The sequence below is a fragment of the Dermacentor silvarum genome, chromosome 2 (genome assembly GCF_013339745.2).
Source record: "Dermacentor silvarum isolate Dsil-2018 chromosome 2, BIME_Dsil_1.4, whole genome shotgun sequence".
Taxonomy (NCBI): Eukaryota; Metazoa; Arthropoda; class Arachnida; order Ixodida; family Ixodidae; genus Dermacentor; species Dermacentor silvarum.
The window spans coordinates 86,850,985-86,863,315 of NC_051155.1; the positions used below are offsets into that span (position 1 = coordinate 86,850,985).

The window sequence follows — 12,331 nt, forward strand, 5'->3', positions numbered from 1 at the left end:
AACAACAACAACAACATATGGTTCGCATAAATGCATGTTCTGCAAGCGTGGAACTTGAGACAATAGACCATGTTTTTCTTCACTGCTGGGAAGGGGCATATTTTTGGGACGTGCTACAAGAAACCATTAAAAAAAATTACCGCTCGACTCTCACGGATCAGGTACTTGTCAACAGATAATTAGGATGGTGTTCTGTTTGACCAAATTATGCTGATGGGCCTCCACGGTATATGGTGCTCCCGAACGGCTGGCTGTTAACGCGACAGCGTTAAGGGGCCCGTGTGGCAGAAAATCCGGCGTCGGCAACCGTCGTCAGCGTGCGATGCGGGTGGCGGTGAAAATTATCCCCAACCACCGCGACCGCGCAGGCCCTCCCCGTGGTGCAAGGTTTTGGTGAACAAAAATTGAATTTCTCAAAATCCGCCAGGAAAATGGTAAAGTACGACTTTACCATTCGGCGTCGGATTCACCGTCGGATTGTAATTTGAATGTACGAGAAACCCTAATTATGCTACGAGGAAACTCAAACACAAACCCGTTTTCCAGCATTTCTCCAGACCTACAGCCGCGCGTTGCGATGCGAACGGGTCCCCGCAACTATATCGCGTTCTACTCTTAAAGGCGCAGCTCATAGGCGCCGACTACGGGGGGCTTTGGGTCTTGAGCCCCCCCCCCCCCCCCCCCCCCCCCCATTTCTCGCCAAAGTGTCATCACCAGAGTTCTGTTGCCCACATCATTTGCGGTTTCTTTAGAGTTGCCTGAACGTTTCACTAAAAATTTTATTGCGGCTGAAAGCTTACTGCATCAGCGTGGACGTGCACGGCTTTACATTCACACTTTCGCTTTATTTCTGCAAATCCTGACCATAGGACGACAAGCGCATTAGAAGCGCCAGCGGCGGCTACCTCATAAGCATTTTTTCTCACTTCAACGTGTTTTTTTTTTTTAATTTCGACTGTGAACACTATACACACACATACAATATATTTAAATATATACACAGGAGTAAGTTTGTTACATGTTTTAAAGAGAAGGATTTAGCCAAGTAACAATTATTTCTAATTGTAAGGATAGGTTATGCCTGGAGAATGAATACGTTGCTCTATGTTCACCTCCAATTACCCCTGCCTTGCGCTAGCGTATTCCTACTTGCGCCTGCAAGTTGGAATACGCTTGGAATACAGGGATAATTGGGGATCGCAGGGAGAGGCCTTCGTCCTGCCGTGGACATAAAATAAAGGCTGATGATGATGATGATGTTCACTTCTCACCCGCCGCGGTGGCTCAGTCAGCTAAGGCGTTGCGCTGCTGAACACGAGATCGCGGGATCGAATCCCGGCCGCGGCGGCCGTATTTCGATGGAGGCAAAATGCAAAAACGCCCGTGTGCTTGCGTTTTACTGCACGTTAAACAACCCCAGGTGATCAAAATTAATCCGGAGCCCTCCACTACGGCGTGTCTCATAATCAGAACTGGTTTTGGCACGTAAAACCCCCAAAAGAAGAAGAATGTTCACCTCCCTTCAAATTGCTTTGCGTGCTTTTTTGAGCCCGAAAAAGAAAAACCTGCAGTCTTCAGTGGCCCCTTCAGCATAGTCTTTTATCAGCGGCGTGTGAAATGCACATGAATGTTGTGTGTGAGATGTATTGCTACTGTTTCCAGTAGGCAATGCTAACGACTCACGAAAAAAAAAAAAACCCAACCAAAAACTGTTCTAATAATTTACAACAGTTATTAGGGATGGAAACATCCCCACATGCCTGCAGCAGTCATAAATAAAAACAATTTACTCAGTAACCGAAGTGAGGCTAAGCCGGATTCACTCGCAATCAGAATCAATAGCCGCCATGCGGAGCAGCGCTTATACTCGCACTAAACGTAAAAAGAAGAAAAAAAGAAAGAGGCGCAGTGTCGCCCGAACGGCGAAGCATCGATTGCAATAGAAAATTAGTAGACAGCTATATGAAGTAAGGATAGTAGTTTTATCGGCCGTATAAACTTACAAACATTTGCTTACTAACTGAATTATCAAGCATGTTGTCAGCGCGCCCAAGCAAACATGAACACATCACACTCGATGACCTCTGACACAAACCGTCAAAACGCTGGCGTATGAAAGTGCGGCACCAGCAGCAGCAAGCAGTGATCTTCGTACTGTCCATCGCTTCAGCGGAAACTGAGCGGCAAAAACACAGCGCGTACAAAGGTATTAGCCGTCTGCGGATCGCTTTCAAGATACCGCGCGCAGATTACCGCCAAAATAAAGCGCGCGACCCGCGTATGTAGTATAAAGCCCCTATATTTATATATAGGGGCTTTAATGTAGTACTCCCCAGGCGCACGGACAGCCGCAGTCACTACAAACTAGCAGATACGCGCCGCGCTTTGATTGTGTAAGGCAATTACTGTGTAAGACAACTACTGTGTTTATGTAAGGATGGTGTAGGCGCGGAATGCTTGATCACGTAGAGAATCGGCCTTTGAGGATTATTCGTTCTCGCAAAATTGGTTCCCAGTGGCAGATCTATTATTCCAGTTTAAGAAATTGAGAGAATAGCCTTTAAAAATAGCAACAGTTTGCTCAAGTGGCAATAGATTGACAAAATGGCTTTGTATGTAGTTTGAATAATGTATTCCAAAATGTATGGTCATGCTGCACAATGTATTCACAAACACGCTAACAGCCGCACAACTTATTTCTATTTTCACAACAGCCGTGATCTGCACCTTTGTGGTAGTTCTTTAACGTGTGACACTTTGTTCAGCGTCCTCATGCCGCTCCCGCGCCCGAAAAGTCATTCCTGTGTCAAATTTTGAGCCCGAGCTCCTTCGCAGTGAAGCCAGCACACATTGCCATGACGAAAGTTAAAACGCGCATGCTAGCGCCAGCAACGAAAGTGGGTAGACACTCAGGCGTAAACAATTCGTTTTCGCGGCTCTCGGCAAAAGAAACGCGCCGACTGCGGTTTAATGTACCGCGGTGTCACGGCGCCTGTAAGCAAAGTAACTGCACCGTCTGCACGCCTGTGAGAGATCTAACGGGGCAATCATGGCCCGGTGGCACTTTGAACATAGAGAAAGGAATTCAACAAGAGCGGACACTCCCCTAGGGCCCAGCGGCCGAATTGACTGCAGCGTGCCAAGCGGTCGGTGTCAATCACTTACATCACTTGCGGTTTCGGTTTTGGGCGCGCGTATTTTGAACGCAAGCTAGCACGCCGGCTGCGCCCCCCCCCCCCCCCCTTTTCCTTTCCTTTTTTTGCTCTTCGTGCAGAATCGGTTTATTATTTAGTAAAAATGATTGCGAACGATCTCAAAGTCCCATCGAATCTGTGCCACGTGCAATTTCACAAAGTAGACGCAAGACCTTTTGTGCAATGAGGAAATATTTATTTTGCTCTATATAAAAGCTCGTTCCGCGCTTTTTGTGCGTTCATCCAACGTTGTGACACCAGCAGGTAAGGCAGTAGTTCCTGTATGAAGCTCCACCGGACGGTACCAGCTGAAAAAAAGAAGTGAATTACAAGCATGTTACATTTGCAAGCACGTAACAGCATGTTACAAGCATGAGTCATTTTGGTATTTAGACATAGGAATACTGCGAGGCGAAACGTGCGAAAGCGGTGTATGGGCGGCATTACAAACAAAAGCAATTCGCTTTTACATACATGGCGTAGAAAATACCCGACTCATCCCAAACATATATGAAAACATCTGATTTCCAAGCGTTCCCCAATTTCCGGGCATTATTTCCTGCACTTAGGCAGCACAAATACACGAGCGACTTCGACTTTCCAAAACCTGGCCTCAGGCGACGCGACGGTACGCGACATACACAGAGACGGACGCAACAGGCACTCAAGACAAATGCGTGGGTGCAATGCCTTTTTTCAGTCCTTTAGAAGACGTAATTCGAAAATTACAAGTTTTGATATGTTCGTCGTTCGCGCGTTCTGCCGGCGCCAGCAGCACACCCCAGTGTTATTACTCTTGGCAATCGCCCATCGCGTTTTCAACAGGCGTGAGTACCGAAAGAAAGTATATGTTGTTGCGGTGCCACAAAAAACGTCACGGACTTGTCCCTCTAAGATTCATTACACGCCAAACTAACTTTATCACCACGGCCGAGCTGCTTATCGCTAACTGCGTCACAGCGCGCTGTGCGGCCAGCGTGCCTCAAAAGTACCCCAGAAAGTAACGAAATTACTTTTCAGTAATGTCTGGCGTCAGAGAAAGCGGCACAAACTTCTCCTAGCAAGATGCACTAGACTACACACCACGGCCGAGTTCTCGCTAACTGCGACACGGCGCCCTGTGCGGACAGTGTGGCTCAAAAACATAAATACGTTACAATAGTCCCATAGGAAGCGTCGGAAACATGTCTCAGTACGATTCATTAACTCAAATTAATTGCGCCAGGATGGCCGAGCTGTTTTTCGCTAACTGCGTCTTAAGTCTCGGTCCCGTGCCGTAAGCCTAATTGCGTCGTAGACTGTGAAACAAGATTTCTCACCCTGCCGTAGTCCAATAGTGCAGTGGTGTCTTGTCCCAGTGCAGAAGGAACGCAAGAATATGCCGAGAGCCCAATAAACCAGGTTACATTTAAAAAAGAAAAAAAGAAGGAGACAGACGGGTCGCCGCGCGCGAGCGCTCAAACGCGCGCGCAGCCATCCTCGCTGGCTTCGGGGGAGTGTCTGGTGGATGACGCATGCATCTGGCGCGTCATTGACCTGTGGCTAGGTAAGGCAAGGAAAATAAGTCGCAAAGCTTAAGTTCATTTATACGCAAAACGCTTTAGTTTTCGCGCCAGAGAATTAAAAAAAAATAGATCAATGCCTGTTAACTTAAGTTCACTTTCTTTTTTTTCGATGCTCGCGGCAGCTAACGTTCGGTGTCAAAAGTATAGCGTGACGTATGGTGACGTGTTTCCTGTTGCCAGTTTTTGCCGAGTGTCGCCTCTTGTTGAATTTCTTTCTATATGCTTTGAGGGACTAGGAACAGGAGATAGAGCGTGTTATGCCACCGTCGTGCGGCAGTGCGCTCAAAGAATTAAAATAACATGACGTGTGGATGTAGTTCACAAATGTAGCGCCTGCATCTTCTTTTTACATGAAACGTCTTATCTGCTTTATATTTTTGTTTGGTGGCAATAATAATGTAGCTGCAGAGATCACAAGTGTCTGGTTATTCGCGACCGATGATTATACTGTGATATTTTTGTTTGTGTTCTGCTTCTCTTTTATTTCAAAACGAGAAAAGTTGACGGCGCAGTAATGATGGCATCGCAAATTGGACAGCGCAAACAAAAATATCGCAGTATAGGGGGTGCATCATCGCACAGCACGATCAAACCGGACGTGCGCGCCTGTCAATGGTGATAACTGGACGGCGCGCCCTATACCTTCAGGCTTGTTATGCTTCGGCCACGCGCTCCGCTGTTCGTATTTCTTTTCATCGTGATAGTACGTATGCCATGTGTATTCGCGTATAGCTTGTAGACAAATGTAGGTTGATCGTCCCATATTCATTGCCACGTGAGGGTATAAAATTATTCGCATGCTGGTCGGCCCATATTCTGAAGAAATGTATTTCTAATTTCAAGAAGACGCGTACCTTTATTGCAGCGCGCCCTAAATGATATTATGGGTAGCCGAAAATTTTTACAGCTCATTGCCACAGGCGGCGCCGTCATTCAGACTTGGCAAATCCAATTTTTTTTGGTGTGAAAATTGGGGTTTTTTACCGCGGGATAATTCTTCATGCTTCCAGAAATGGTCAAGATTCTTTTGTCTTTTTAAAAATTGAGCTGGGTTCCTACGCGCTTGACCAACTCTGAATATGAATATTATACCAAACTTTGTATGTTTATGCGAGCGTCTATTCAGAATGTTATTCATTTCCCTTGCAGACTGTTCAAAAGAATGGAAATATATCTGATCAGGAAACGGAAAGCCCCCGGTGAAGACTGCGAGGAGAGCCGTCCCTCATCCAGCATTTCCAGTTCAGTCGCTGAAGCTCCACCGCGCGCTGATGACACTGGCACACCAAGCTCTGTGTGCACTGCAGAAGCCGGTCCTTCCAAAATTCGATCCATCGGCGAGGTTTCTGATGCACCATCTACAGAAAAACAAGGGCGGCGCTTCCAGCCTACCTGGAAAAGTACCTGGTTATCTTACAATGTCCACAGTGACAAGGCGTTTTGCGAGACCTATTGCACGGCATCAGAGATGAAACTGCCGCTCCTTAACACTTCCCAAGACAAGGATTCTTACCTGGCATTTGTGAAAAATGGTTTCTCAAACTGGAAAAAGGCAATTGACAGATTTAAATCCCATGAGAGGTCTAATTTTCATAAGGAGGCATGTAATGCCGTCGTAGCTGCAAAAGGCAGCGCGAATGTGGCATATGCTTGCGCCAAGGGAAAGGCGAAAGAAATGGACGACGCCCGACAGGCTCTCCTAGCAACACTGTCGTCACTACTGTACTTGTCGACCCAAGGCTTAGCAATACGTGGCCACGAAGACACAGAGAGTAATTTGAGGCAGCTGCTGAAACTCCGGGCTAATGATATTCCTTCATTGCGATCGTGGCTTTTAAGAACAAAATGCAAATGAATTTCTCACCAGATTTTAAACGAGATGGTGGAACTCATAGCACATGACATCCTTCGTTCACTCACAGACGAAGTTCGTGCGGCAAAGCACTACGCTGTCATTATGGACGAGACAACAAACATTTCTGTCAAAGAACAACTTTCAGTTTGTTTTCGGGTGGTCACAGAAAGGCTGGAAGTAGAGGAGCTGTTCTGTGGGTTTTTCAACACGACGGACACCACAGCGACGAGCCTCTTTGCTATATTGAAAGACATTCTTCGTAGATTTAACCTGCTCATTGAAAAGTGCCGCGGGCGGTGCTATGATGGTGCGGCAAACATGATAGGAAAGCACCGAGGAGTACAAGCTCTCATGCAAGAACAGGAACCTCGCGCGCTATATGTACACTGCCTAGCGCACATCCTGAATTTGGTTTTGCATGATGTCGGCCAGAAAGTAGACATGTGCCGTGACTTTCTTTACGCCGTCACTGAACTGATAAACTTCGTGACCTGCTCTCCAAAGCGCGTTGCTTCTTTTCAAGAGATTCAGGTAGAAGAGGATGTGAACTTGCGAAAATTCTGCCCGACAAGGTGGACGCTAAAGGCTTCATCACTGCGATCAGTTATTTCACATTATAGCAGTCTCATAACGTTTTTCTCTGAAACAGCATCCGAAGAGTGAACTGAGGCCGGTGCGAAAGCGAGCGGATTTTTAAGGATGCTGTTCAAGTTTGAATCGTTTTTCATGTTGACGCTTCTGACAAAAGTGTTTTCACGAATGGAAGCACTGAATACCGCCTTACAAAAAAGAACGCTCAGGTTTGACCAAGCGGAGAGAATGGTGAAATCAGTCACTGCAAGCGTCGCTGAACTGAGGCAAAGTTTTCCCTTGGTTTGGGAGGAGGTGTTGGCAGAGGCAGGAAAAGTAGGAGTTGAGGACCCGTGTGTTTCAGCTGGTAGGCGAAAGAAAACTCCACACCGCTATCAAGAAGGTTCCTCAGCTCACGTGTTCACATCAGCGGAGGACATGTACCGCCAGAGGTACTACGAAGTACTTGACACTGTACTGTCCTCGTTAAGCGACAGATATCCACCTGAGATGTGGCAGCATATGTCACACATTGAGCAGTTTGCCACAGGAAAGCAAGACGAAGCATACATAACAAAGTTCTACGGTGACGACCTTGAACGAGGACGGCTGATTTTGCACAGAGACATGCTCATTGACATCGTAAGCCAACAAACGTCGGCACCATTGCACACATTCGAGGACGTCGTGCAGATGTTTTCGGGGGAGAAGGGCGAACACCTGCGAAACCTTTTGCCGGAAATGGCCAAGCTAACAAAAATTGCGTTGACCATACCGCTCTCGTCAAGCACATCCGAGAGGTCCTTTTCTTGTCTTCAGCGACTGAAAACGTACGTGTGGTCGACGACTGGACAAGCCCGTATGAACCATCTGGCACACTCACAAAGAACTCTCCCACAAAATCAATTTAAATAAAATTGCCGACGACTTCATTGCTAGAACAAGTGCCCGAATGAACACATTTTCCCTCAAGGTGAAGCCATCCCATCAGAAAACGAAATGATGTCTTTAATAGGAAAGAGAGAGTTGCCAACTCACAATTAAAGCTAACCATTTGGCTAAGAAAACAAAGCAAAAAGTTATTTCCAGGAACGAAAACGGGGTGCATGATAGGGCAAGTAGGGTGAGGCCTTTTGGGTACGCAAAGACGCTTCGTTGCGCTATTTCTAAAGCTTCCCAGTCTATGCTGTGCTTTTTCCTTATTAATATTTATTTGTCATATGCTGCATTAGCTGCTCAAGAACGCAATCCACGCTCTTACTACTTCCTCTCGTGCCATTTCCCACTGTTGAGATATCGTTGTGACTTATTTATTTATTTGTTAATATGACTGTGTATTTCTGCGCCTGATAATTTATTACTCTATAATCATTTATTCCGCCGCCGGGAAATAAATGAAACCAGTGGCATAAGGCATGCTTTGACAAGTAAATAAAGTATTGCGCCATGGAGTCACGTTGTTTTATGCTAATAATTGTAGTCATACGTTGTGTACAGAAATTGTTATATATTGTGTATGTTTTATATACGTTATGTCTTATCTTTTCAACTGACCTTTTGTCAGGAAAATATTTCTTGACTGTGTCTTTGTATATTAAAACTTTCACAAGTCGTTACATGGCTGTTTTCATTTATGTGTAGTTGTGCGACTTATAGGCACAAATCACACATATCTCCCTAACGTGAATAACTTAATCGGCTTTTCGCATGGCTCATCCGAGAGACGCGAGTCTCTTTGTGGTACGAGGGGACTCAGGTTATGAAATTGAACTATATATATATATATATATATATATATCTACTGGTTCGGCGATAAAACTGAGTTTATCTGTAATTCAGATGCACAAACTGCAATTGCTGTGTAGAATTGAAAGTTCGCAACGCCAAGCTTGGACTGCGGTCCTCAATTTCAGATAACATTCACACGTATATATATATATATATATATATATATATATATATATATATATATATATATATAATACACGTGTGAATGTTATCTGAAATTGAGGACCGCAGTCCAAGCTTGGCGTTGCGAACTTTCAATTCTACACGGCAATTGCAGTTTGTGCATCTGAATTACGGATAACCTCAGTTTTATCGCCGAGCCAGTAGGCCGAACACAGGGTGCTCTCAAGTGCGTACCCTGAAACCATGCTGCCACTGTTCAGACGCAGTGCGGCCGTAAACATTTCTGCGTAGCTTCGGCGCGTGGCAGGCTTCTGTAGCTGCGCTGCGGCAATCGCAGTGCAGTATAAGAAACGGACTGAAAACTAGTGCCGTGCCTCTGAACCCAATCACCGCAATTACATCCACCGGATGACCTCTGTATGCATTCACTGCAAAGTTGCGGATATCGCTGGATGCGCTGAATACGTCCAGCAGACGCCCCCTAGCTTGCACGAACGTTTGACTGCACATTCCGTGTCCTGCAGCCTCCATTAAACGTCCGTCAGGGACATCACGGGGACGCGTACAAGTACATTGCATGGACACGTATGTGCCTTTTGTGAAGAGTTTGCTATGAATATTATGTTCGCCGTAGACATTTTGTCATGCATTATTTGCGTCTCACGGACAGTGCCCCACGCAGAAAAATCATATATGTCGTGCGCACACTTCCTTGCAGTGTACTTTTTTCTATAGGCCCTCCGGCCAGGCACATTAGGCGGCATGCTCAACTAAATTATTTTTCTAAAGTACATTGCGTCAGAAAAATACAAAGAGGGTGGCGTGCGCATGGGCTTCAGGGATGATATCTTCGGATTGTAATTTGAACATACGAGAAAATGTAGTTCTCTCAATAGGGAGCTGAAACGTCAAGCATTTGTGAGGGCAACGCTCCACGTTTTGTCCAATTGAGGTCCATATGCAACATGCTTGGTACGTGCTTGACACGATATCCGAAATTGAATGTCCCAGCGACAGTCTGTTTGTCTCTGAAGCGAATATTGGGACGGGATTTGCATTTACCTCGCACAAAGCGTTGTCATGGGAAGGCGTGGTTCCGCTACACTTTACTAACAACCGCGGGTCATAGAAAACACTGGTTGGCTTCCTAAGCACGTGACCTGCTGGCACACAGCGCATCTCCAGTACACGAACTCTGGCAGGAAGATTGATGGTGAGTGTGTAGCGCCGGCGCCACGGGCATCGCTTGTGTTGAGCTGCACGTCACCCAGACCTCTCGGCACTGCCAACGCTTGCGCGGTAAATTTCTTCCAGGGCGCCACATTTGGGATAGCACGTACCCCGCGCACTTTGTTATAATCATCATCATAATCATCATCAGCCTATATTTATGTCCACTGCAGGACGAAGGCCTCTCCCTGTGATATCCAATTACCCCTGTCTTGCGCTAGCTGTTTCCAGCTTGCGCTTGCAAATTTCCTAACTTCATCACCCCACCTAGTTTTCTGCCATCCTCGACTGCGCTTCCCTTCTCTTGGTACCCATTCTGTAACTCTAATGGTCCACCGGTTATACGTCCTACGCATTACATGGCCTGTCCAGCTCCATTTTTTTCTCTTAATGTCAATCAGAATAGCGGCTATCCCCGTTTGCTCTCTGATCCGGCCGCACCACTCTCTTCCTGTCTCTTAACGTTCCGTCTTACATTTTTCGTTCCATCGCTCTTTGCATGGTCCTTAACTTGTACTCGAGCTTCTTTGTTAACCTCCAAGTTTCTGCCCCATATGTTAGCACCGGGAGAATGTAATGGTTGTACACTATTCTTTTAAACGACAGTGGTGAGCTCCCCGTCAGTATGTGGCAATGGCTTCCGTATGCACACCAACGCAATTTTATTATGTAAATTTCCTTCTCGTCATCAGGGTCCCATCTGACTAATTGGCCTAGATAAACGTACTCGTTCACGTTTATGTTACGTTATCCTTCTTTCTTCTTTCTGGGGCTTTACCTGCCAAAACCAGTTCTGATTATGAGGCACGCCGTCCTTTACGTATATTAACAACAAAATCCAGCTTGTCTACGATACTCAACTGCCAGCTTGTCTTGCCTATAGAGGGTCTTCTTCCCTATTTTTTGTTGTCCTGACCGTATATACGTTCCACAAGTCCTCGTTCGGGGATCATATCTGCCTGGTACCGCATCACTCCCACATGTCACAGTTTGCTTTGATGCGTATAACGACTGCATTGTGCTGCTTTGGCACGTATGTGGTGAGGCCGTCTGGCGAGACGCAACGTGACCATGCATGCATATGGTGGTTCGGCATTGACTCCACGCCATTGCCACAAAGGCGCCTCCGATTAGTCCAGGGGGCCCCGTCTGATACAGTGGCATCGCGAGCCGAACACGTGCAACCTGCCACGTGTGACTAAGGCGTTCAATATCCGCGAAAGCAACTTGATATGCCATATGCGAGAACGCCTTTTTCAGCGGATGAACACACTGGAGGCACCGTGCTATAGCAGTGCCAAAATGAAAAAAAAAAATGAAAACAGGGACAGTTATAGTGTCACTGACCGACTTTGAAAACGTCAGATTGGGTTTACATGGCGGCTTGGCGAGAAGGATCGTTAATTCAGTCCTCTGACAGGCATGACATGGCTGATTGCCGCTGAATGATGAAACACACAATAACGCTGCACACGAGATGCTAGCGGCGAGATTCATCGCAGCTGCCCAGATGCTCGTCTGCGGTCTGAATCGGCGATCCGCCCTGTCGTGTGAATCCAGCTTAACGGGATGGATGATGAGAGTCCCAAATGCATAACGTATGCGTCATGCTGCAAAATGCTTCGACCGCTGGCTATACTAAATACGCAGGGGCAGGGGCGTAGCCAGAAATATTTTTCGGGGGGGGGGGGGGGCAAGCGTCTGCTTTTCTCTACGTGATGTGATCGATAATAAATATTGGTAGTTTAAACAGACTCTCTACATGTATATTCAAGACGTGGGAGCCCCCCCCCCCCCCCTCGCGTGCGCGTGTGCTTGTGAAGAAATTAAGTAAAAAGTAAAGTAAGCTCAGTTAAATACAGTAAGTACGACAGGTACAGTGGGCGTTTGGAGCAACGGTCTCTCATCGCGCCACTGAATGGACCAGTCTTCGAAAACGCGTCATTGAGACGACCCGCCCGATCGGAGAAGACATCAATAATTGTTAAGGCTCATTCACACCGGCG

At 46.5% G+C, this 12,331-nt stretch overlaps 1 long non-coding RNA gene across 1 annotated transcript; it reads right to left on the reverse strand.

Moving 5' to 3' along the window:
- Positions 1-3,368: 3,368 nt before the first annotated feature.
- LOC125943081 (uncharacterized) lies at positions 3,369-4,724 on the reverse strand. The gene is made up of 2 exons (XR_007465536.1): positions 4,514-4,724; positions 3,369-3,502 (listed from the first exon to the last, which is right to left on the reverse strand). It is a non-coding gene; the product is annotated as an uncharacterized LOC125943081 (long non-coding RNA).
- Between the last annotated feature and the right edge of the window lie 7,607 nt (positions 4,725-12,331).